This window comes from Camelus bactrianus, chromosome 20, assembly GCF_048773025.1.
Source record: "Camelus bactrianus isolate YW-2024 breed Bactrian camel chromosome 20, ASM4877302v1, whole genome shotgun sequence".
Classification (NCBI taxonomy): Eukaryota; Metazoa; Chordata; class Mammalia; order Artiodactyla; family Camelidae; genus Camelus; species Camelus bactrianus.
Genome location: NC_133558.1, coordinates 26,875,718 through 26,902,633, shown reverse-complemented (window position 1 = coordinate 26,902,633; position 26,916 = coordinate 26,875,718). Strand labels below are relative to the sequence as shown.

The 26,916-nt window shown below is 46.8% G+C and overlaps 1 long non-coding RNA gene across 1 annotated transcript in view; it reads left to right on the top strand.

Moving 5' to 3' along the window:
- Positions 1–11,857: 11,857 nt before the first annotated feature.
- The window catches only part of LOC123613929 (uncharacterized), a 28,603-nt gene continuing 13,544 nt past the window's right edge, over positions 11,858–26,916 (top strand). The window contains exons 1-3 of the long non-coding RNA XR_012501136.1: positions 11,858–12,753; positions 14,927–15,653; positions 18,861–18,962. This is a non-coding gene — a long non-coding RNA (uncharacterized LOC123613929). The remainder of the gene's footprint in view (positions 12,754–14,926; positions 15,654–18,860; positions 18,963–26,916) is intronic.

Here is a 26,916-nt window from a genome sequence, read left to right as displayed (position 1 = left end):
CAATGCCCATGTTATTCTGTAAAGGCAGAGAGACTCTACCTGGAGGCCTGGCTGACAAGGCTTCCCAGTCTTCCCCGAGATTTAATGCAAGAAATGAATTCAATTTCAGCACTTAGTGCCTGCCTCGTGGTGGGCTCCCTGTAAATGGCTGTTGAATAAATGCTTTAGAAAGCGGCCGTCTCCATAACATCTGGGGATCTCTCGGAGGAGGGAGGTGGCTTTCACGAGCACAAATGACTTTTCTTATCTTGTTTGTGCCAAGAGAATGGGAAGTGTGGCTCTGCTTGCTTTGGCCAGGCAGCCCCGTCCCCAGGGGCCACCTCAATCCCCAGCAGGAATCACTGCTGTGTTCATGTAGGGGAGGGTGGCAGGATCTCTGCAAAGTCTGCCTTTATCTCTCCATCACTTTAGTAGTTGAAAGTTGGGAAAACCGGTATCACGAACATAGCCATGTTCTGTTAATTTTTTGACAAGAATGTGAAGTGCCTTGAGATCACGGGATAATCTTTAGGTCCTGCTGGGACACAGTTCTCAGAAGTGGTTGGTTTGGGAAAAGGAGCTAGAGAGGCCAACATTCAGAATTAAGCAGGGAAGCCAGACTGGCGAGGAGCCAGGAGATGCCTAAGAGATGGGGGAGTGTCACCATCGGAGGGGAAGGCGGGGCAGGAAGAAGGGACAGGGTGCTGTCTGTAGGTGCTGCCGGGGAAGAACAGGGTCTCAGGTGCCCAGGAAACAGGACTGTGAGAACAAGAACAATAATCACAATAATAATATCCATGCAGCGTGGCACTAGGGAGGTCAGTATGATTATCCGGCCCATTTCACAGGTGGGGAGGCGGGGTTAGACAAGTGAAATAAATGTCCACATTTACACAAGTACCTGGTGGCTAAGCCAGGACCCACCCCAGGTCTGGTGGACTCCAGAGCACGTGGAAGGATGGAGCAGAGAAGCAACACACAGGAACGAACCGCTGAGCTGACAGCAGGAAAGGAGGGCTTGGTGGTGGAGGCACCCGTCAGCTTCCTGAGCAAGAGCGGGTCCTCAGACAGGGGCGGGCGTCACCTGGCAGGAATGGTGAGTGAGGGGACCGAGAGGATGCAGCTGTGACCCTCAGAGCTGACCCAGGAGACACCTGCAGATCCCAACCCCTGGGTGGGGAGCCACGAGGTGGAAGCTGTAGGAGGGGAGCTGGTGGAGAAGAGGCAGGAGGCCGGGGTCACGAGTGGGCTCTTCCTGCCATCAGCTCCCTTAGATGCCAGTGGTTTTCCAAGACAGACCCAGGCTTCCTTCCCTCCCCCATCCCTTCCTCTCCTCCTCTCCTTTCTCCTTCTTTCTTCGCTTCTTCTGCATTTGTAAAAACAAAAACCTAGAGCAAGACGGTCCCTGACACTGCTACTGAAGCCAACCCTGTGACCACGTTTATTTTTTAGTGAGTTCACCCCATCCAGGTTGTGGGCTTCTTCAAGGTTCAGCCTCCGGCTTCCCGGCCTCTTTAAGTGGGTGATGTGACCCACTGGGCTGGAAAAGAGGGTGAACCCCTCCTGCTCGGCAGACTCGTGGTCAGCCCCTTCCCTCACCTCCCCAAACACCTGGATCCCTTCCTGCACCTCCACACATTTCTGAGTCTGACGGAAAAGCCTGGCCTTCCCCCGTCCGATCCCCTTCTCCCATTCCCACTCCTTTCCCTACCTCAGGGCTGTGGGCTTTGGTTTTCTCCTTTAATCATTATTTGTTTGTTTATCTTTCCACTGGTTTTCAACCCCAGGGACAGTTCTCGTCCCCAGGCCAATTTGAATTAATTTTGCTGGGACAATTCCACAAGACAATGTATCAATTGCTGTATTAAAATCAAGATGTATTGCATCTCTCCTGTCCTTCCCGTCCCTTAATTTCTTAGTTTCCTCAAAGGCACAATCAAGTGTGTCTGGCATAATTTGTTCTTCATAAACCCAGACTGCTCACTGCATGCGCTCGCAATTTTAGAGAGATTTTTTTTGGCAGTGTTTTATTTCCATGGTACTTTTCCTTATTGTATTTGATGATTGAATCTCGATGATTAAGGTGACAGTGAAGTGGACCTCGGGCCTGAGCTCTTTCACTGAGGCCTTCCCCTGAATTTCTTCCATCCCTCGCAGTCCTCTGCGCTCTGGCTGTGACCCAGTCACACCCGCTGCCTGAGGGGTCAGGCCACCAAGAGCAGCTGGGGACGTAAGCTAAAGGGTGCTGTGCTCTGTTCAGGATGCAGTGGACAGGCTTCAAGGATCAAAAAGGACATGCAAAACAAGGGCCCGTGGAGAATGGAGGGGAAGCTGCAAGCATGATGATTTTATGCGTTGAATTGTCAAAATTCATATTTTAATTCATGTTTTAAAGCCGTAAACCCCTAGAACCCGTGAATGTGCTCTTATTTGGAAATCGGGTTGTTTTAGTGTAATTAGTTGAGATGACGTCATTGGGGTGGGCTCCAATCCAGTATGACTGCTGTCCTTACAAAAAGGGGACATGTGGACTCAGAGACGCACACAGGTAAAACAGCACGTGAAGATGAAGGCAGGGATGGGGGTGATGCCTCTACCAGCCCACGGGCACCAAAGATTGCCAGCAACTCACCAGGAGCTGGGAGAGAGGCATGGGAGACTCTCCTTCAGAGCCTTCCAGAAGGAACCAACCCTGCTGACACCTTGGCTCAGACCTCTAGTCTCCAGAGCTGTGAGACAGTAACTTCCTGTTGTTTAGGCCACCTAGGCTGGTCCTTTGTGAAGGCAGCCCCAGGAAGCTAATGCGATGGGTAAGAATGTGGGCTTTGCCATCAGACAGGCCTGGGTTTGGATCCCGATTCCGCATTTCATTAACCGTGCGATTTTGAGCAAGTTAATGTAACCTCTTCCAACTCCCATTGCTTCATCCAAAATGGGGTCATCCGCACACCTGTCTTAGTGGATTGGGAGACGTAGCAGCTGCTGTTGGTGTCCTGCCTGCATCCCCTCAGCCAACCTGGAGGTTACCTGCATGTGGTTCCCCTACCTGCCCTCCTGCTTTTTGCCTCTCTGCCTGACAGTGTTCTCTTGCGGCTGGAAGTGTCTGACCTGCAGAAGGTAGAAGATGCCAAGGAGTTGATGTCCTGTGAACACCCATCGATGAGGGAACACCCCTCAGTGTTGGTGGTTAAATATCCCAGCTTCCTCTCCTCTGGGAGGGGGCAACCATCAGCCTCATTGTACATGGTCTCCCAGAGGCCCCTGCAGGCACCAGCCCCAGCTGCCTGGAGCAGTAACTCCTTCCGTGGGCTCCTCTCCCTTGATGCCTTCCTCCAGCATTCCCTCGTAGTCATTGCCGGATCACTACCCAATCAAACTACTTGCTCCCAAATTTTGGCTTCAAGGTTTGCTTTGGAAGGAAATCAGATAAAGAGATTCTGTGTTAAAGTGCTTGGTACAGCGGGTGGTTCATGGGAAGTGCACAATCTGTTTCTGTGGGTAGATGAGCTGTTTGTGGGGCACCGAGGATGCGCAGTCTATGATGTTGGTAAGTGGAGGTGCATCGTGTGCACCAAGGGTCTCCAAAGGCTTGTCCGTCAGTAAAGCGTGAGTGGGGCATCTTCAAAGCCTCATACCCCGTGTGGTCCTGTGATCTGCTCCTGTGGCCTCCTGGAGGGCGTATGGATGGTGAACATGCAGGCATTGGAGAGGGTACTGGATGTGCAGCAGGGGCAACGTGTTCAGATGTCACTGGGGAGAGCAGGCTATGGGAGTGGCCGCAGTGTGTGCAAATACAGTGGTGCAGAGCGTGAGGGCAGTCGGTCATCCACCAACGTTTCCAGCCCCAACGCCAGACGTGAGTGCTGGGAGGAGAGCTCGTCGGACTCCTCTCCATTAGCCTGTCTGCTACAGGGAACTGCTTGGTGTATCGCCCCCGGCTGGCTGCCTGGGAACCGGGAAACCCAGCAACAGGCATGCTGCCTGCTTTGAAGGACTGTCTCCTAAGAAGAGAATGCATATTCAGAGAATTGGAAGGAGCCTCAGCTTTCATTTGAGTTGACCCGTCATTGCACGTGAGAGAAAATGAAATGACTGTGCTAGTCATTATGGAGCAGTGTGGACATTTTGGATAACTCTTTATTGTGGGGGCTGTCATGTGCATTGTAGGATGTTTTCCAGCATCTCTGGACTCTACCTACTGGATGCCAGCAGCACCCCCCGCCCCAAGTTGTAACAGTTGAAAATCTCTCCAAGCATTGCCAAATGTCCCGGAGGGCAAAAATCCACCCCCATCTGAACATTGAGAACCAGTGCTGTAGAATTAACACACATGTGTAGACACACAGAATGAACATGTGTGAACAGGAAATAGATGAGGGCACTTGCTTATTAATCCTGGATGGAGCCAGCTGGCATGGTAGTTGAGAACAGGTTTAAATTTCATTTCTCATTCACCAGCTTTGTGACCTTGGATATAAAATGAAGATCAAATCATTCCACTTCTCTACTTAAAATCCTTCACTAGCTTCCTCTTGATCTTAAAATGAAATCCCTACTCCTTACCATCGTCTACCAGACCTAAATCTCTTTTTACACCCCTCTCCGCTCTCACTTGGCTCTTGCAGCCGCACAGAGCGCTTTTCTCTTCCCCGAGTGTGCAAAGCTCTGTTCCCCCCGCAAGGCTTTTGCGCTTGCTGCTCCCCCAGCTAGGACATCCTCTCCCCAGATCGCTGTGTGTCTGGCTCCCTGTCATCTCCCGAGTCTCAGCTCAAATATCCCCTCTTCAGAAATGCCCTCGCTGACCTCTGACCACCCTAACTAAAGTCGCCCCCCTGCCCTGTCACTCTCCGTCGCCCTGTCCTGTCTCTTCATTACACGTTAACACAATCCTGGTTCCATGCTTTCCTTTGTTTATTGTCTGTCTTCCTCACAACAATGTAGGGTCCAGGAGAGCAGGACCTACAACAGCATTGGACAAATAATATGCTTTTATGGGTTTGTGGGAAAGATTAAGTGAGATGATAGAAAAATAACAACAGTAGTCATAGTAAAGCATGTACAAGCACATGCCTAGAGTAAATATTCCGTGTATGTTGGTGGTAATGTATCATTTTTATCATGCAGTTTAGAGATTATCTGTCACCGTGGCTGCTGCAAATCACCTAACCTCCTCTTCACATTTGCCAGTTGCCTACCTTCCCAATGTAGAATCCAAAAGCACCACCTTTCCCCCTTGGGTGACCAACTCACTCTGGTTTGCCTGGGGATTTTCTGATTTTCATACTGAAAGTCCTGCATCTTGGGAAACTCAGTTCTGGGCAAACTGGGCTGGTTGGTTACCTTATTTCTAGCTCAAATATGAGTTCTAGTTAGGTTCAATGGTATCTTTGACCCAGGACTGAGTTAAATGAGAGGTGTTGGGGCAGGGGACACCCATTTTGCCGGCGTGGTTTTGTGGTAAAGGTGATGGCAGCTTGCCATCTGTTACAGAGGGATAGATCCCCTCAGCAGGCCAGTTCTAAGGTTTCTCCCAGTATTTATTTCCAGCAGATGAGCATAAGACTATCTCTTCAGCACTTCTGGTGGTTTTGTGAGCTCTCCATATCCTTACTAAACTGCTCTCTGTTGACCCTACCTACTGGGGATTCTGTTGTCTGCAACTCAGAGGATCAGCCAGCACACACAGGAGTTGTACACGTCTCTTCAGTGAGGTCTACACTGCAATAAAGAACCTCTTAAGGGATGCTTGAGATAAATCAATATCTAGACAAGCTAGGGGATTGCTCATTACCAGTCCGGTCACTTGATGAGACAAATGCCTGTGTCTGCCATTTCAAATGCCCCAGAGTCTACGGGCTTCTGTGCCTGGGTACCAGCAGACTGGGATATCAATTACACTGGACCCTGAGTATCTCTCAGCTAGCCAGGAGGGTGGAGATATACTCCTCAGGCTGGGAGTGGGCTTGGGAAACTGACCCAGCACACAGGGTTGCCCTGAAGGCCAGGTGGTCCTGTTAGTGTGCCCACAGGGCATTTAGATCTCATGGAAAGTTAAGACAATTGCAAGTACCAGGATATTTGAATTTAGTGAAAAAGTATCCCAAGTGAAGTTTCAATTCAGAAGGCAAGTGGAGAATCAGTCAGCCCCAGGAGCCCTGTTCACAGACAGTGGGTGGGACCTCAGGGGCCTGAACCAGCCCAGGGGAATGAGGTCAGGTGGGGTCTGAGTGAGAATTGGGGCCATCAGCCCACACCTAAGGCTTAGAGTAGAACTCAGATCAGAAGCAGAAATTAGGATTCCCTGAAGGACAATCTAGTATGTACCCCTGAATTAGCAAGAATCCTTGTAGAAATCCATCGTTGCCTTGTATGCATGTGATTCTGAGTATGTACGCATAGTAGTGTTATGGACTTGTTCTGTGTTTCACTTTTTTAACTCTTGGCACTGATTTTTAAAGAACTTTTGCTTTGGGGTAAATTTATTTACTAATGTAGGACATATGCAGTAACATGCAAAATCTTAAGTATATGACTCAATGAAATTTTTATAACAGCTTTATTGAGATTAAAACTAAATTTGTGGGATGTGAATTAAGTTTCAGGAATTTTTAGTATATCCACCAGTTGTGTGGCCATTACCACTGTCTAATTCAGAACGTTTTCATCACTTTACATAAAGAAACCCTGAGCCCATTAAGAGTAACTCCCTGTTCATCATGCCCTGCCCTTTGCCCCTGGCAACTATCAAGCTACTGTCTGTCTCTATGGATTTGCCTATTCTGGATTTTAAACTTCATAGAGATGGAACGAACTCTTCTATTTCTGGTTTCTTTCACTTGATATGATGCATATGAAGTTCATTTATGATGTCCTTTTTCATTACCCTCCAGTATTCCATTGCATGAATATATTTCAATAAGTTTACTCATTCTACCGCTGATGTTGTTTCTAGCTTTGGGCTATTGCAAGTAATGTTTTAGCACTGTCCATACAGCTGGTCTCTCCAGCACTGCTGGTCAGCAACCTGGGTCCCAGATCTGGTTGGTTGCAGAAACTCAGTGGTGGAGACACACCTGGGCCCCAGTGGTGGCCAGGCTGGGACTCTGGTCCTTAATCTGAGGAGGCTGATCCAATCCCAGGGCAGAACTGGAGGTGGTATGGTGACCTCACATGGCTTGACTGTGACTTGGGGGAAAAGGCAAAGGCAGAGATGGAGGGAGGTGCAGGGACTGGGGGAGTAGGGATGGGAGAAGGCACTTGTGTTGGAAGTTTCTCTGTCTGGCCAAGTGCTCAAGTGTCCTCTGACTTTAAGTCAAAGTTCTCCCTACTTCCCAGCCTGGCCCCAGTAAGCAACTGTGGTGGACACGAGGCTACAGTCACTCACCTCCAGAGAGGAATCAAAGAGACCAGCAAAAAAAGACCCCTTTCCTAAGGAACTTAAATCCTACAATGACTGCAGACGGTCTCACGGCCCTGCATTGACCATGGGCACCGCGAGCTTTCACCACCACATTGCTGGCAAGGGGATGGGGCTGACACGCAGCACGACTCCAGGGCACTGTTCACGCTGTGTTCTGTGTGAAGGGGTCCCTGGGCACAACACTGACAAATAAATACAGTGTGGATGACACCCCCACACCACTGCCCTTGAAGCAGGCTTTTGTCACTGATGGGCAGGGCCCGACCAATAGGGCTCCTGCATTTGCTCAGGCTTAGCTATGCCTTTGTAGAACCACTGAATAGAACAATATTTTCCTAGTGGCACTAAATGGGCAAAGGCACCCAAGCAGGGCCTCCCAATCCACAGCACTTGGGCAAACGAAGAGTGTGTATCTCCTCTGATCCATACGCTTCACCCTGGATGTGAACCACAGCACTGATCTTATGAAGGTCCACTGGGGAGACACATACATAGATGTTCTGTGCAGTGATGCTGTGGCAGCTGGGACTGGAGGGACCATGGGTGTCCATCAGGGAGGAACAGAGCAGCAGCATGTGGTGGCAGGTCCTGTGAATTCTGGGCAGCAACCAGAAACAATGAACTACATGGGTGTGCAGCTTCTCAGCTAGAGCTTTGGAAATGCCGCTGAGGGTGAAACAGTAAGACAACAGAGTCTATAATGCAACCCCCATGAGCAAATGAAAAGGACATAAACACACAAATACAACTCCAGGGTATACCCCAAAGGATGGAGTCATTGCCTATGGTGGGTATGGGGGCTGGGATTGGGAAAAGTGGATAGGAGAGGGGCCCTGCATGGGCTGATGGCTGATAACACACACACACACCCCCCCAGGGAGGGAGGGAGGAAGAAGACAGTTCCTTTCTCCCACTTGCTCAAGGACAGTCCCTGAGCTAGAGGCAGCCAGTCTAATGGTTCAGCTTGAGCTGTTGCCATTTCCCAGGAGTTTCTTTCGGGGCAGGGAGGGCCGAGCTCCGTGGTTCCCACGGCCAGAGGAGAAAGGAGTGGGCGGTGCCCTCCTCCTGCCGCTAATTGAGCCCTCACTGGGCTGGGCTGGGCTTTATTAAGTTGCCAGTTCATCCGGGTTATGGATGAGATGCCTCCTCCTTCCTTTAGAGCTGGCTGAGATTTATACTATCTTGGGTGAGAAACCTCTCTGGGCTTCATTTTCCTTTCTGGAGCTCATTTTCTTTAAATGGGTGGGTTGGGCTCTGTTCCCCAGAGAAATTCCAAAGCTGAGAGCCTCCTCTACCCCAGTGTCCAGGCCAGAGTGTCTCATGAGGGAAGTAGCTTGTAGACCATCTCATGTGCCTTCCTCCAGGCGCCCCTACCCTGCCGGGCTCACCCACCTTCAGCAAGGTCCCCACCCCGGCCCCCTGCGATCTAAGGGGTGCTGAGGCCGAGAATGGGGGATAGCACAAATGCTTTGCCGAGGTCCCAGGCAGACTCTCACAGGAATGCATGCATAGCTGGGACGTTGGTCCCGTGTGTCTATGTGTGAAAGTTTGCCCAAAGAAAGTGGACTGCGGTGCCACAAAATTGGGACGACAATGTAGGATCATCTAGTCCAGCCAATGCCGTCTCCACGCACACAGGGAGTGGAAAAGGAAGACACGTCCCCAAGATACGTCCCTGTCCTTAGTGGCAGAAACAGAGCAGAAGCCAGGTCTCCCAGTGTGTGCGTGCACCAAGGGCTCCTACTTTGACCTGACCCTGGACCGATCCTGTTGGGGGCAGGGGGAGGGGTACTCTAGTTCCCACCCAGTCCTGGAGCCCAGGGTTGCGAGGTTTTGTTTAGGAAGAAAGCAAGTGAGGGAGCGAGATGAAGAGACAAAAAGGGGCAAAGACTTCTTCACAGAGGTGGAAATTACCACAGATTGGGCAAAGTGAGGAAAGAAGAGTGGACACAGGGATGGAGAAGAAAGAGACCCTTTCACAGACGGGGGCACTAAGGCCTAAGAGGCTGTTGTGCAAGGGCAGGGTCTAGGTAGTCAGGCCTGGAAACAGGTCAGCCTAACTCCCAACACTGTCCTAGCTCAGGTTGTCATTCTCTCTGTCTCATCTGCAGGACTCCCCCAGGCAGCCCAGCACCCTGACCCCCTTGCTTACTCCCCTGCCCTCTCTGCCATCATCAATTTCATGCCAAGGACACAGCATTGTTCCTGTTCTGTAGTCAGCATTCCATCTGTAGTCTTTGCCCCATCACTGAGGTTTCTAGACTCTGTGCAGAAACCCAGACACAGCAGCCAGGACCCTCGGACAGAGAGGCCAAGCCCTTTAAGCTCCCTGAAGCAGCTGGAGCTACTTGGGTGTTCAGAGGGCAGCCAGGACACCCCAGGCACACCTGAGACACCCAGGGTCATAACAGGGGTAGCACATAGCTATTCACCTGTAAATTCACGTGCTCTTAGTTTCCTAGTTTAATGGAGGGGTAAACTGAGGCAGCCCATGGGGAAGTGACAGATGACGCAGGGAGGACAAGTCTCCCTTTGGAAAACATAGTTTCCTTGCTCAAAGAGGGTCATTGTCTGCCAACCTCAAACTGGACATGGTCAGAGAAAAGGGGTGGGGCCACACGGCACAGAGCACCTGGGTGGGTCCTCATAGCAGCAGCTGTCACTGGCGAGGCTGCACCCAGCAGCTCGTCCAGCCCCGAGGCTCCTTCACATACTCCTCTCTCCAGTTCACTCTCTGTCTTCATCCTCAACTGTCACTTCCCATGTCTCACAGCGACAGAAGTTAAACATCTTGAAGAACTAGGGATTCATCATGTGGCAATGTTGGCTTGGAAAGCAGTACTTTTTCAAGCCTGTCACAAACCCAGGGGCTTTTATCTCAATAGTGGATGATTACAGAGTGCATGGTGCTATTAAGGATTTAAATTCTTACATGTTACAATCTGATGAATAGGCGGTATTGTGGGTTGAATTGAGCGCCCCCCCCCCAAGATATATTAAGTCCTATCCCTCGGGACCTGTGAATGTGACCTTACTGGAAATAGGGTCCTTGCAGATGTAATCAAGTTAAGATGAGGGCATTAGTGTGGGCTCTAATGCAAAGTGACTGGTGTCCTTAGAAGAAGAGGAGGCAGAGCAGTAGTGGGGAGAGGGCCATGTGAAGTCAGAGGCAGAGATTGGAGTGATGCAGCCACAAGCCAAGCAGCACCTGGAGCCACCAGAATCCAGGAGAGACGAGGAAGGATGCTCCCCTGGAGGTTTCATAGGGAGCATGACCCTGCCAACACCTTAATTTCAGACTCCTGGCCTCCAGAACTGTGAGCAAATATGGTTCTCTTGTGTTAAGCCACCCAGTTTGTGGGGCTATGTTACAGCGGCCCTAGGAGGAAATACAGGAGGGAAAAAAAAAATTTAAGTGGAGACAGCTTGGGGGGTGGGAGGAAGGAGGGTGCTTGATTTAAGGGGACCGTGGAATCTCTTCTCTATGTCTACCCAGTGGGTCCTCCTCTAGTTCCTTTCCTCTACCTCCCTTCAACTCTGTAGCCAGTGGATCCGCAGTCTTTAGTGAACAACACTAAGACCTGCCCCATGGACCTGGCTCTGTGCTGGAGGCCGAGAGGGACACAGCAGCTTCGGAGCTGAACTCCCACTCAACGACCTCCTGGGTGCCTGTCAGAGTGGTCGATGGTGTGGGCTCCAGGTCAGAGTGCTCAGCACAAGGCCCAGTGGTGCCGCAGCGCCACACACGCCTCCCCAGTGGCTCGCCCCCTTCCCGCTCGCCCCTGCTCTGTGGTGCTGACCCTGATGTCTCAGTATCTCTCGGAAGCTCTGGGACACTTTTCAGGAAAACCACAGGTCCTAACCCAAGTTGTCATTCTCTCCCCCAGGCAGCCCAGCACCCCCTTGCTTACCCTCCCTCCCCCTCCGCCATCATCAGTTTCAGGGCAAGGACACAACATTGGGAGTTAGGCTGACCTGGGTTCCAGTCCTGACTGCCTAGACCCTGACCATGCACAGCCTCTTAGGCCTCAGTGTCCCTGTCTGTAAAAGGGTATCTCCTTGTCTGTAACTTCCTGCGCCCAGCACTGTGCCTGGCATGCATTCAGTGCCCCACAAACGCTGAGTGGTTGTGTGAATGCCTGGTTCTGGATGCACACAAATCCGTGTTGTTTGCTCAATAAAAGAGGGAAGAGAGAGAGGAGGATTTCTGGATCCTAGGACTGGTTACTGGTTGAGTGGGATATGGCTGCTGCTCCACTGCCAAGGCCGGTGCACTGGGGAGAAGAAGAAAGGGAGAAAGCTGTGTGGACCCAGCAGGGGACATTGCTGAGCCCAGAAGGTGCGGGGATGGGAGGGATCCCAGCCTGAGGCTGTTTCCTAAGGCAGGTGGGCAGAAATCTGGCAGTAGGTTTTGACCTCAGGTGAAAATACACATTCACACACTAATGGACGCCCATGCACACCCCATCCCTGAGGCAGTAGGTACATAGGTCCCTAACACACCTGGCTCATATGCTGGTACGGTACAGGTTCTGGCTGGTTTCTCCTGACAGAATAGTAGGAGCAGGGAGGGGATGTGCCCATAGAATGGACAGGACTGTACACAGTGTGCAGCCTTGCTGAGCATCGATTGATGGGCACACTTGCTCTGCAAGTATTTGCTTATTTACTGAGATACACAGTGTGCCAAACTCCGAGCATGCCTACATAAGTAAGCCACATATGCACCAACATACTCAGGTCCCTGCAACCACATCTCTTCAGGGGCTAAACCCCACATGTAGGCATGTTTAAAAGGATGCTTACTTCCATCACAAATGCATGCACGTATGTACACACATGCACGCACTCATACATCCACAGACACCCAGTAGTGGCCAATGAACTTTCTGTCTTATCCCTCATAAAAAGCAAAATGGGAAGATTTTCATTTTAACGGTCAGCTCCTGGCCCAGTACTATTTCCCTAGTTAACGCTCCTGGGGCTAGGGGCCAAGTGCCTGATGCAATGACTTTTTAATGTCCATCTGGGAATCAAGAAGGAAAATGACATGGTACTAACATTTGTAACCTCTGTCTCTCCAGCACTTGAGAAAACTGGATGCTATTAAAATCACTTTAACTCTAAAGGGCATGAGTGGTGGAGACAAGAAATCCCACAGCTGCAGCCCTGAGGGCTTCCTGAATGCTACAAGATGCCTTATGGGTTAGGAGCTCTGCACACAGGGATCTTTCAGGCTGTCTCTGCATGATTTCTCCTTCAACTGGAGTGTGACTCCAACCCAAACTGTTTGCAGCTAGTCACATCCATCCTTCTCTCAGCGCTGCCATGGGCAGCACCTCTTGGGTTCTCAGGTGAGCTCAGGTAATGGGGAAATTAGGCTCTTGCTGGGGAGTCCATCCAGCTGATGGGAAGAACAGAGCTCCTGGTTCATGTAGCTCCTGGCCTCATCAAGAAGAGAGTGACACAAATATGCTAACAAACAAGAGAGGAAAAATAGGAGTTGGAAGAGGAAGAAATATTTGTGCAGTGGGGTTAGCACTTATATGAAATTTAAAAGCATGAAAAACAATTCTATATGCTGCTTTAACTGACAGACATATGAAAAATAAAGTTCAGGCAGCCCTTGAGCAGTTTCCAAATGTATACATGTGTATACATACATACACAATTCCCATATATATGCCATACATATATATACATTCCCATATGTATGTATACGTGGAATATACATGGATTTCCATCATGGTTTAGTTAAACCTGTCCCCCAACAACAGTTCAAATGTAAGTTACCATGGTATATTGACAGTGAGTAATTGCACAAAAGGCACAAACTTTGATGCTAGTTCTTCATTCCACAGATCACTCCATAAATAAGCGATGTGCTTCATGGTCAGCAACTAGTCATGTCACTTCTCTCACCTCTGTGGTGACTGGTCACTGCACATCTGTTAATCAGTTCATGCACAGACAGCAAAGTGCGCGGCTGTGTTGTTTCCATGTCTCCTGGTGATCGACCCGTGTGGCACTTTGCAAAAATGGATCATCTAAAAAGGAAAATGGCCAACAAAGAGAAAAGCACAGCAAAGAGACCAAAAGCTGATAACACTGAAGTGGAGTAAAAAATCAAATGTAAATGGAGTCACAGAAGAAATAGCTGACCGTGGGAGAGTGGGCACGGCTGCCCCTCGGGAGACTGTAGATAACGCAGTCAGATGGATTTAGTGAAGGACAGCTAACTGACATTAATGAGGAAAGTGGTTGTCATGCAAAGGATGAGGCTATCCCAGAGGAAGTGACGTGGGCAAAAACTTCACATTAAAGGAACTCTTGGAGATATTTATGACATTGAAAGTGCAAAGGACAAGACATTGGAAGTTGATTCAAACTTAGAAAGGAGAGAAAAGATATTTGCTCTTTATTGTAAGATGAAAAAAACCCATAGTTGAAAGCTGTTTGCTCTTTATCTATATGATGAGAAGAAAAAGGCAAGCACTGGTCAAACTATTCTTGAGAAGTTTTTTTTACAAAGAAACAAAACACTGTAATTCTGTTTCTAATATTTTAAATAAGTTAGAAAATTAATATTTTAAACACTGTCTTTACTATTTTTAAAGAATTTCCCTGTATGTTTCCCTATACAGACCCTATCACCTACAGTGAGAGTTTTTAAAGTTAAAAAACATTTTTTTTGAAAGATCACAGAGCAATAACAAAATTTCCCATGGATTTTTAAGATGATTTTGCATGGTTTCAGCTTATGTGGTCATTGTTATGGCCCTGAACTACTGTGCAGAGGGAGGACTGCCTCAGTACAGAATAACATATTAGCTATAAAACAATGTGTGGGGGGTGACAAAAACTCAGTTCAATGTTTCTGGTTAGGTCTGGAGGAGGCAGACAGGGGAATGTGACCAGGGAGGTGAACACAGGGGGCTTTGGCTGCATTTGTAATATTTTATTTCTTAAGTTGGTGTAGTAGTTTCAATAACATTGGTTGTGTTTTCTTAAATTTCTTTTTGCTTGTTAAAAATTTCTTATTAGAAATGTAGACATGAACCATACAAATAAACATATCCAGTGGGTCCATTTCTTTGCTATAAATGATGAACACTGGCCCTGACTAGTGGAAGAAGAAGGACAAGATCAGGGCTGGTTATTTAGGGGACGCTTCCTGAAAGAAGTGGTAACTCAGGAGAAAGAAAAGACAAGAGGAGGAAGAAGGGGTCTGAAAAGGCAGAGAGCACAGAGCTCCACGGAGAAGCAGGCCCTGGGGTCGCAAAGACCCTAGAAAGATTCCAGGCGCCCCAGGATGGAGGCTGGGGGTGAATGTGGAGGAAAAGGGGCTGCAGGAGGCCAAGGTTCTGATCTTTGTCCCACTGCTGACAAGCCCAGTGCCCGGGACAGGTCCTTCATCTTCCTGGGCTTCACGTGTCTCGTCAATAGAATGGGGAGCTTCTCTTATCAGAAGAGATGTTTTCTAGATGTCCCCTCCAGGGTTAATTATATTTCTTTCTTGCATACGAGGGTTAAGGCCAAGTGTTGCAAGTTCTCCCAACAATGGGCTGTGTAACCCATTTCTGGGCAAAGGAGGACTGTTCCCATCTGCCCCTCCAGGCAACCCTCGGGAGAATGAACTGCCATTGTGAAGAGGAAGTAAGACCTGTGTCAGCGTGATCATCGTCACTGTCACCTTCCCTTTTCTCCCCGCGGAGGCCACCAGAAGCACGCTCGGGTCACCAGCATCTCCGCAGGGGCTGATTGGGAAGAATTTCCAACAGTGGTACTGGTACCTGGCAGTGGCGGTACAGGGACCCCGTGTGATTGGAAGATATAGGCGCGACGCTGACCTCCAGGAAGGCGGTACTGGCCTCTCAAGGATTTGGGGCAAAGAGAACAGAGGGATAGAAAACATTCTCCATCCTGTTTTTCTTGGAGCCTGAAGGGAAGACAAATTCTTATCTTCTCGTTCCCACCCTCCTCTGCCTTGTCTTCCCAGGGGGCCTTCACAGTCCCTAAATCCTTCACAACAGAATCGGCTCCCAGAGGATAGGGGAGAACTGCAGCCTGCCCTTCTCATAGCCTGTCATTCATTCTGGATCTCTTTCTCATCACCTTCCTTCCAGTTCTAATTTAATCCCTGGTGCCTCTCTTCCCAAATGACAGAACCAGATGAAAATCAGGAAGAAAGGACATTTCTGCAGAGGTGAGAGCCAGGTGCTTCGGAGACATCGCTCTGTCCTCCAGGGATGAGGTAGATTTTCCTAAATCTATTATTAATAAGATGAACAAAATTTTCAAGAATTTATAGCTTTCAGAAAACATTCCAGTTGGGAAACACTTGTCTGGGACTTGAGGTGACTCAGCTCTTTATTGTTCAAAGCAGAGATGCATAGATATGTTGAGAAGGTAGCAGGTAATGTGAACCCACTGGAGAAGGCAAGAATGGCTACGTGGGTGAAAAAACAGTCCTTTTAGTGGGGTAAATGATAACTACCATTTATTGCAACCACAGGTGTTGTGCTAAGTGTTTCACATGCCATCTGCACAACTACCCATGATGTAGGTCCTATTATTAGGCCCATTTTACAGGTGAAGAAATAGAGGACGCAAGGCAATGTGCCTAAGACCATAGAGCCAGACAGAGCCACTCATACAGTAAACGGCTGACGTCTAGGAGAATGTGTGATTTGCTTGTGGGAGTTAATCATGCCTAGGTAATAAACTGCCATCATCTTTTATACATCTATCTTTTCGTCAGTTGCTACCACTTACTTTCCTTAGACTCAGCAAAAGAGGAACCCCAGATGGAGTGCTGGGCTGGCATTAGGACAGTTCCATTCCACAGCCAGCTCAGTCCTTCCCTTTGTATGTGACCCTGGGACTTTGTCTGCACATCTGTCAGAGGAGGCAGTGCGACTCCCTAGCTTCAAACGTCCATCCCAGTCCCACCATCCTGTTGCACATCCATCTACTGACTCCATGGAGGGTGGGGGATCGCAGAGCAGCTGCTGTTTGTGACTTTTCCAGGGCTCCTCCCACCTGGGCATCGCCCCCATGTTGGCTCTACCTTGCAGCGAAGCCAGCCGTGTAGGAGGGCCTAGCTGCCTGTCCCCTTTGAGTTCTCCCTTTTGGGATGTCTTTTCACACCTCCCAGTGCTGAGTGGGAGTGGATGAATGCCACATGTTTGCTCTGATGAGGCCTCTTCCTTCCCCTCCATGGAATGCTTTCAGCACAGGACTTGGGGATCGATGCCTCTAACCTGGCTTTCTGTGAGCTGCTCAGGGATGTCTGCAGAGCAGTGATCCATCACTGCCGCTGTGGGAGCCCTTCTTCCCTGATCCCCAAAGGCTGGAGGAAATGCCTCCTTAGCCAGAGCTGGTCCCTAACTCATGGAGGAGATGAATTAATTACATAGCCTCAGGCACATCGTGGTCCCTCTCTGGGCCACAGTTTTCACAATTGTACAATGAAAGGATTGGGCCAGACAGTCCCCTAAGATACTTCCATCTCTAATGCTGTATGGTTAATTTCATTTCTGTGTTTGTTTCATGTTCCTCCCAATATCTGCTGGTTGAGCTGTTAAGCTGCCTCCAACACCTCACTGGAGGGACATAGCACACTGGGCTAAATGCTGTTTTGTTAGGCTAACTTGCTATTAAAACATGGTTAATATTGAAGTCTTGTTTATGAAGTAGCACTGAATAGAAAAGGCAGAAGAGCAAAGAGGAGGCACACAGTGGTTAGGACATGGGGAAAACATGTCTAACAGCACTTGAGAAGGAGCTCAGAGAGATGAGGTGTTTGAGTTTCATACTCAGTGGATTCTTTGGGCTCTAATGTTGCTCTAAGTTAATAATTTGTAAAAAATGTGGCTAATGAGACAAAGGGGCCTTCCAAATTTCATCAAGGAGCCTATGGGGCTTCCCTAAAATTTCATTAGAAAGAGACCAATTTAAAGATTAACTAATGCAAGAGATGTAGCTATCTGATTGTAGCAGGCCCATGAGGTGGTGGAGTGAGAGAAGTTCCTGGCAAATGATCGAGACCAAAAAAAGAGGAGAGCTGAGAAGGAGAGAATTGGTGTTTCTGTGGCCCAGAGTAGAAGGTTCCCTTTCCAAATGATGAGTTCCAATATCCAAAGAGTGATGCCTTTGGAATCAAGCCCCTCTGTACCGATGGAGTGAAAATAACCTTGAGATGACATTCAACTTCCTTTCACTTATTCAAAATTCCTCAATAGAAAAAAAAAATTCCTCAGTAGCTGTTTAATCAAATTTAGTCTCTTTGCAAGCCTGCCCAACAAGAAGCACCTGTGCAAATATCACTGCTAAACTGCCAGATAAATCTCCTACTATAAATAATAACAGCAGCTATGAGTTACAGTGCTTTCTACGGAGAAGGTACTTCACACACATTTATCTGTAATTTTTATAATAACCCTGCATGGTGGGGATTGATATTTCAGGGCTACCATGCAGATGGCACATTGCACAGCTCTGGGACACCATTCACACTGGAGTCTTTATGAATGATATCTTCTGAAGTTGTGCAGTAGACAACCTGTACTACTGTACAGGTTTAATCATAGTATAACAAGACTTCTACAGTGTTCAGTATTGTTCTAAGCACTTGCATACATATATGTCAGCTCATTTAATCCTTGTACCCACCATGCAAGGTGTCTGGGTTCAAAATATACCTTCTGTCATCCTACATTGCCACTTGGCCAGTTATTTTAATACACTGTCACATGGCATCTGGTCAGCCTCTGCCTGTGACTACCATGCATCTGTCAAAGGGTGACTGTACTGAGTTCCTGGACCTGACAGGCTAAGAACTAGGCCCTTGAGCCTAACAACCCACTGAGGCAGACATTCTGGGAGGCCCTCCCGAGTTGGCCAGGGAGCCACTTTCCATGTATATCAGTCACCACGTTCACCACGCATCATTGTCCCTTCCTGAGGAAGGGGCACACATTCCACATTTTTGTAGAGTAAGAACATAAAGCACTTTGAAAGATTATGAGCTGAGTCGGTAATAAAAAGAAAGCAGAGGAGCAATCTGATGACCACTCCAACCTCAAACCGTCACATCCGAGGTACCAAGGAGGGTGACAAGACAATCCTCAGATCATTTGACTTTTATAACTGATTTCTGGTTGGGCTCAGCACCTTGTGTCCCAGAAGGAGGGAAGAGCCCGTGGTGGTCCTTTCGAGAGCCCTGGTCCTAGCTCCTGCTTTTACTTGCATGCTGGTGTGATATGTCGGCCATGCACATGGCTAGAGGAATCCTTTTCTGGTTAAATCAGATGAAGCATCAAACATTCATTCACTGGCATGAATCGTGAAGGCCACCACTCACGCCCTGTATGTATGTGTGAGGTGGCTGCCCTGGGTCTGTCTCCTCTGCTACCCCCGTCAGCCAGTTTTAATATAACAAGCACCCTCTGTCCCTCAGGTGGCGAGGGCTTCTGTCCTCCACATCCATGTAGCCCCCATGGATTCCAAGCCATCTTGCTGTTGCCATAGAAACTCCACCCTGCCTGCTTGCTGCACATTTGTGAGTACAGATTGCGTCCTGTCATCTCATCCAAATGCCTGGGCCAGCTTAATTCGGGAGAGGGAGAGAGGGAGGGTGGTGTTCAGTCAGATTTGGACGACTTCATGTCCCTCAGCCACTTGGGCTTGTGGGGAAAAGCAGATCAGCTCAGCGTGGCTTCTTCAGCCCATTAGCCCTTTGTAGCCCATCTACACCGTGGGCACCCCTGCTTCACTTCCCCACGTTATTCCTCTTCCTGAATGTTCCCCAGGCCCCTCACATGTTAACTGCCATCCTTAACCCAGCCCATCTCCTCAGAGGCCTCTCCCCTGGACCAGACCCAGAGGTAGGTGTGGGGCTTGTGTTGAAAGAACTGGAGAAGGAAACTGAGGCAGAAAACCTGGTTCTTTGGGCAAATCTCCAAACTCCCCAGCCCAAGATTTTGTCTCTTCACAGGGGCAACAAAAACAGGGTATCCAAGGATATAAAAGTCATCATCCTTATTTATCCCCAAATCTTAGGAACAGTCCCCCAAGATGCCTAGTTTTCTTTAAGTCATTACTAGGATTTCTTTGAACTATTTACATTAACCCTGCTTTTTCCCCCTCAAGGTAAGTATTTTGTCATAGTTACCTTGCTGAAAATTGAGGGTTTTTTTTTTTTTTAAACTGTTTCACCAGGATCTTAAATTGTTATGATCCTTATTATAGCTTGGGCCCAATTCCTAACCATTCCTCAGAACCAAGGCAAACTCATCTCTCCTCTTGTCCTCAAAGTCACCTGTTCGGGCAGTCCCTTGCATCTCGGGAGGCTGTGAGGATGGTGCTGGTGAGCTTTGGAGAGGACTCTGTGTGGTGGGCTTCAGAGCTGGCATTGTATGTTCAAAGGTGCAGTCCAGTAGCCCATGAATATCTACTTTATTTTTTGTTGTAAAATTTTTAGTTTATAGATACATTAGCAAAAATTGTTTTATTGAACTATAGTTGATGTACAATATTGTATGTCACAGGTGTATAATATAGTGGTTCACAATTTTTAAAGGTTATACTCCATTTATAGTTGTAAAATTTTGGCTATATTCCCTGTGTTGTACAGTATTTTATAATTGTAGCTTATTTTGTACATAATAGTTTGTACCACTTAATCCCCTACCCCTATAATGCCCCTCCTCCCTTCCGTCTAGTTTGTTCTCTGTATCTGTAAGTCTTTCTTTTTTGTTATATCATGAATACATACTGAAGAAACAGTTGAAACCAATTGCTTTGAGACAGGGCATGCACACTCTTACTTGCCAGTCTCACCAAGCTATGTTGTCTTTTTACACTCTGATACTCTGATACATCACTAATGCCTAGCTTGGAGCAAAAAGGCATTGTTGTTTGCACCATCTGGGACCAGGAGATGGTCACCCCTTGGTCAGTGGCAGCATGTCTTGGCCCAGCTGTTAACCCTTTCTTGCACTGAGCTTGGTAGACTCCCACTTGCCGAATAAAAACCTATCTTTTGGAGCCAAGGTCCGTGGCACAAGATATTATTCATAGACAGGGTCAGAAAATGAAAAAGGCTCTGCTTTAAATAGGAACGGGTTCTCCTTCATGTTATTAATACACTGAGACAATTACAGTCTCCTGACAAAAATCCAAGGAAGAATAATTGATTTAGGAACTGCTTGGATCAAAGTCAGGCTGCCCTCTGATATAATGTCTCTGGGAACTTGGTGAGCATGTCGCTCAGACCATCCCCCAGATGCCGGACCCCTCCAACGGAGCTGGCCCCGGGTGGGCCGGGGTGCGGGAAGTATAAGATTTGTGGAACTGAGCTTAGCACATCCAGTTCAGAATCTGGAAGTACCAGCCAACAAAGAAAATGCTAACGGTAGTGGACAGCCCTCTAAACCAGGGCTTTAGACGTGGAGTCCATGGAGAGAATTCAAGGGATCCCTGAACTTGGGTGGGAAAATGTCACATCCTTGATTTCGCCAACTTCTAATCGCAGTCGAGCGTTTGCTTCAATCATGAACGTAGACAAACATCAGGAGGGTTCGTGGTGCCTTAGACTTTTCTACCAATGGAAATCAGTTTTTTTCATCATGTGACAAGTTTTGCAGATACCTCCAAAAAGCGTTTATACTTAACACTCCTCTAAAGGGCTTCTTAGACCTGCCTCTAGATTTTGTTTAATGGGTTAAATTACAAATATAAAGAGAGATGTATAAATAACCAGTTTTCTCATAATCCTATATATTTTACATCATGAATTTAAAAGCCTTATTCTGAGGAGGGTCCATGGGCCTCACCTCAGTGCCAAGGGGGCGCACGTCTCAAGGAAGGGTAACACTGCTGCTCTAGGTTTCCCTTTAAAAGGAGATCAACTTCTGGAACTTACAGGTAAGGCCGGACTGGAGGGGTAAAGCCTCAGAGACCCAATTTGGTCGTATTTGCCTATATAAAGAAGACTCTTAGAAAGGGAAATACTTAAACTACAGGAGTAAAATTCTAATGGCAGCATCTCAGCATTTGTGGAGAGATCTTTTAGAGCAGGGTTTAAAATATCCCTATTAAAATACTGCACGGGCAAACAACCAGCCACTCCACAGGCACCAAAGCTTGCTTTTGGTTCAGGTGGTGGCAGAAGGGTGACGAAAGGAAGGAAGGAGGCTGGGATCTCCAAGTTGCCCCGCTATAGAGCGCAGGAGAGACGCTGTGAAGACCTCTAGAGTGGCTCCCACACTGCTCTTTCAAGGGGTGGTGTGGTGAAGGCGCTGAATTTCACCTTGAGTCCAGCAGCCTTGGGGCTACAACACTCTCGGTGTCCAAGAAGCCCCCTCCTCCTCTGGTGGCTGCAGCTTACCAGGACCTGAGCCTCCTGGAGAGATGGGTTATGTGTGGGTGGGGAGGGGGACTGGGAGCTCCCCTCAAGCTGGCAGTGCAAACAAAACAGAAAACCAGGCTTTTGAAGTTTGGCCAGAACATTCTGTAAAGGATTAATTTCCTGACTGCAGGTAGCTGTGGGGTTGAAAAATCCATTTAGTGGATCACAACAAGCATTAAAAAATAGAATAGAAAATAGAGTATGTCACACCCAGGTTAAGGATTATCTTGTGAACCTGGTTTTTGTTTTATATACGTGTGTGTGAGGACTGGGTTGCAATGTGATTTATTTCTTACTGTGGATCGGAGGCAAGAGTTTAAAAAACAGTGCTGCCAAGATGCCCCTGCAGCCCCATAGAGAAATCATGGCAGTGGGAAGAGAGTGTATCCTAAAGTAATAATTCAGTTCAAGGACTCAATAATTATTTTAAGGAATATTAGAAGAAAGCACACCAAAGTTCCGGGAATGCCACCTATTATTCAGTACTAGGCTCAAATCAGGACCTCACCTTTCACGACCTCATCAATCAGTGAGGGGTGCTTGGGTGAATACAGTCAAAAACGCGGAGAGGCTATTTGAATGAACACATTTTGGGGGAAACCCTGAGGCGGGATAAGAAAAGTACGTAGAATATCACAGAGAGGGCAGGCCTGAGCCTGGGGCAGATTACAACCTGGGTCCTCACTCCATTCATGTAACCTTGTTTCTTAGTCTCTAATGAGGGGATGAAAACGCCTGGCCGGCCGACCTCATGGGAGTGGCTTCCTGAGCAAGTGGGATAATGCAGAGAGCAGCTTTGTAAAGTGTCAAAAGTGTCTGGAGTTATTGCCGTCCCGTAGGGAGGGCGACTTTCTCCTCCGTAAATCAGAGTGCTGGCAGATTTGGGGAGTGTGCCGCCGCATCCCAGAGCAGTTCATCTTCCTTCCCTTAGGACTTGAAGCCCGTTCTTCTCCCGAACCCTCCCTTGTTTCTCCCCCTCTGGAATCTTGCTCCATTAACCATGCTTCCTCGATAGCTTCAGCACCCCTTCAGATGTTCCCATTCAGCCCACAAACTCTCAGTTTTTCTCTTGGCCTCCACCAAAACTGCTCTGGAGCCTCTCCCTAAGGCCACCATAGACTTTAGACTTTTTTTTTAATTGAAGTATAGTTGATTCACAATATTGTTAGTTTCACTTTCTACAGCAGTGATTCCCTCTCTCTCTCTATGTATATATATATTTCAGATTATTTTCCGTTATAGATTGTTATAAGATACTGAAAATTGTCCCCTGTGTTATACACTAAATTCTTGTTGCTTATCTATTTTGTGTATGTTAGTTTGTATCTGTTAATCCCACACTCCCAATTTATCCCTCCCCACCCCACACCCCACTTTCCCCTTTTAACCAGAAGTTTGTTTTCTATGTCTATGAGTCATTTCTGTTTCGTCAGCATTTATTACTTGTAAACTTTTTGAGGCTAGACTGACCATTCTGACCATAGACTTCTTCATTCTCAAACTTGGCCTTCACTTCTTAGCTTCCACTTGTCTTCATTCCATTGTAGCTCAGTATAACCAAGCTTCCAGTCCCTTATAATCTTGCTAAAACTGTTCTTGCTCAGATCACCAACAATCTGTGGTAAAAATTTAATAAATACTCTTCCTAGTCCCTAATGTCCATTCTGGTTCATTTGATCTGTTGGCCACTCTTCTGCAAACTTTGGCACCAGAGAGTCACATGTTATCATACACTTTATTACTTCTCTGTGGTCTCTTCTTTCATGATCTCAGGCCTTAGGGACTCACAAGATTTTAAGCATGTGTTACATAGCAGGGCAGCACACGGCTGTAAATGGTGCTGGTGCCGTTTCCTCCTGCTGTTCACCATTCCCGTGGGGCTTGTGGGCTTACTCTTCTCCCGAATTCCCCACCGAGCCTGGTAGCATGGAGCTTCCGTTGTGCGTTGAGGGAAAGCTGAAAGGAAATGAGTAGGGACAGGACAGTGTTCCGTGTCAAAGACCCTCTTGGTCAGACTTCAATTCTGATGCTCCAGGGGAACAGAACATCTTAATCTGCATTTGCAAAAAATGCGAATAAAATATTGAAAAAACTGTCTGTTCTACAGATACTGCAATCCCTTGAGTCACAAAGCCTCCTTTGTGACCCAGGACAGCATCAAGATATTCCCTGAAAAGAATTTTGAGAGAGGGTAGTGGAAACAAAAGATCTGAAACCAGCCAATCTGTCCCCATGTCCTCTCCATAGACCCCCTTCAGTCTTTCTTTTCCAGCTGGAAGAGCTCTCCAGAAGCCAAGTTCCATTATCCCAATTACCCCACCATTTCTTGTGGATCTTGTGTTTCATATGGTCCATCTCATAATGATTCCATCTCTTCTGCCTCCATCTAGGTTGTATATGCAAAAAGCCCATCAGAAAAAACTCATCACATGCAGGGATTCTCAGTGACTGCCTAGGGGAGAAGAAAACCTCCCTCAGCTGTTTTTTTTTGTTTTTTTTTAATTGGTGGGTGGGAAGCATAAATAATTTAAAAATCTACTTCCTTGTAACAGATTCAAACAATCTTTCCAGTCACTGTACAAAGGGGAATTTATGTTTGAACAAGCATTTCCTGGAAATACTTTAACCAGTGGTATAATTTCTGATAGCTTAGGTGCTAAAGGGCAAAGATGAAAAATATGGGAAAAGCTTTTCTGAAATGCCTTTGTATCTGGAGGGTAGATATCTCTGATATTTCATAAGTCACGGCTGTTTGCAACCCGTTTACATTCAGATTCTGTTCTTGTGTCTGGTCCTTCCAAACTTGAGTCTACCAGCTGTGATCTTCCCTCGTGCAAATTCATGTCCCTCTTATCCCACAAGGGCAGGAGACCCTGGCAATACAGTGGGAAAACCAGGGCCTCGAGAATTTTGACAATTGTCTGGGGCTTTCCCTCTACTACCACTCTGGGGTTCCTCGTCTATAGTCTCTCTGCTACTGTCTGCAGAGTGGAAGGTTTTAATATCCTTCATCTCTTACAAATTAACACAGAAGTTCTGCTGACAAGCCTTACCCTTTCCAAGGTTTAAATCCCAGGGCTCTTGAGCTGTGACAATTTAAATGAGCAAGATTTCCAAAAACTGATGAGTGAGGTTTTAAATGTCTCATCGAAGCAAGTTGCCAAATCCTCCTTTAAAAACTTCTATAGGACAAAGTAGTTGGCAGGTAGTTACCTGGGGAAGCCCGCGTGTGCATGTGCAGTGATGGTGGGGAAGATATCTCTGAAGAGTGATTACAAACCAAAACAGCTGGAAGAAACCTTAGGAACAAATCCACCAACGGGCACATTATAAGAATGAATAAAACAGAGCTAAGGAAGATTAAGCCATTTGCTTAAGTGATAGTGTCAACTTTAACTTAGGTCTCCTAAGAGTAGGGCTGAAAAAATATCTAAAGAAATAATGGTTGAAAATTTCCCCAACTTGGTGAAAGTCATAAGCAGAAGGATTCAGGAAACTGAGTAGCCCCAAACAGGATAATCTCAAAGAATCCTTACCAAGGCTCAGCATAATCAAACTTCTAAAAGCTTGCGAAGAAGAAATATTGAAAGCACCAAGGGAAAAATGACAGCTTGCCTACAGAATAAAAACAATTTGAAAGACAACAGATTTCTCATCAGAGGCTATAAGGAAGTGGCACAACATTTTCTAAGTGCTGAAAAAAGAATATAAAAGACAGATGGGCCAAGTGGATAAAAAAACATGATCCAACAATATGCTACCTACAAGAAACTCACTTCAAATGTATTAATATAGGTAGATTGAAAGTAAAAGGATTGGAAAAAATAGACCATGCAAATGCTAATCAAATGAAAGCAGGAGTAGCTATATCAATACCAAAAAAAAAAGGAGACTTTAGCAAAAGGAGAATTACCAGGGACAGAGAGGGTCATTACTTGATGATAAAAGAGTCAACCCACCAAAAAGACATTGCAACTAGAAGTGTGAACAGACCAAGGGACTGACCTGAAAAATATATAGAGCAAAAACTGGTATGTTAAGGGAAAAAAAGGAGAAAGACAATCCACAATTATGGTTGGTGATTTCAGCACTTATGCCTCAACATTGATAGAACAACCAGACAGAAAACTGTATCAGCTCTTTCAGGAAGGGTGTATCCCAGGCAGAATCTAATAGATGTTTATAGGACACTCGACCCAAGAACAGCAGAACACCCGTTCTTGAGTGCCTGTGGAGCTCGACCACATTCTGGACCACAGAAATGAACTTAACAAATTTTTAGAAATTGAAATCATACAGAATGTGTTCCTGAAACAAAAAGGCAAAACAAAGATAAAATGAAAACCTCTAACTGCTTGGAAACTAAGCAACAGCTAACTAATCCATGGCTCAGAGGAAGTCTCAAGGCAAAAAAAAAAAAAAAAAAAAAAAAAAATATATATATATATATATATATATGTATTTTAAAATATGCTATAAAATATGTATTTATATACACTAAAGCAGTACTGAAAAATAAACTTATAGGACATCAAGATTATATTAGAAAAGAGGAAAAGTCTCAAATCAATAATCTAAGCTCCCATCTTAAGAACCTAGAAAAAGAACAAAATAAAGACAATGCAAGGAGAAGGAAGGAAATAAGAGCAGAAAGTCAATAAAATTTGAAACAGAAAAACAATAGAGAAAACCAGTAAAACAAAAAGCTGCTTTTTAAAGATTAATAAAATTGACAAACTTCTAGCAAAACTGACAAAGAAAAAAAGAGGGAGGACACACATTTCTAATATCAGGAACAGAATAGCAGGTATCACTGCAGATCCTGAAGACATCATGAGGGCACTACAAACAGCTCCACACATGTAAACTTGACCATTTAGGTGGAATGAACCATTCCTCACAAAGCACAAACTGCCCCAAGTTCCCCAGTATACAAGAGAGAAGTTGAGTGCCCTACCACTATAAAGGAAATTGAACATGCAGGTTAAAAACTCCTGAAAAAGAACTCTCCAGGCCCAGATGGTTTTACTGGCAAATTCTGCCAAGTGTTTAAAGAATAATTAATACCAATTCGACAATGATCTTTTCCAGAAAATAGAAGAGA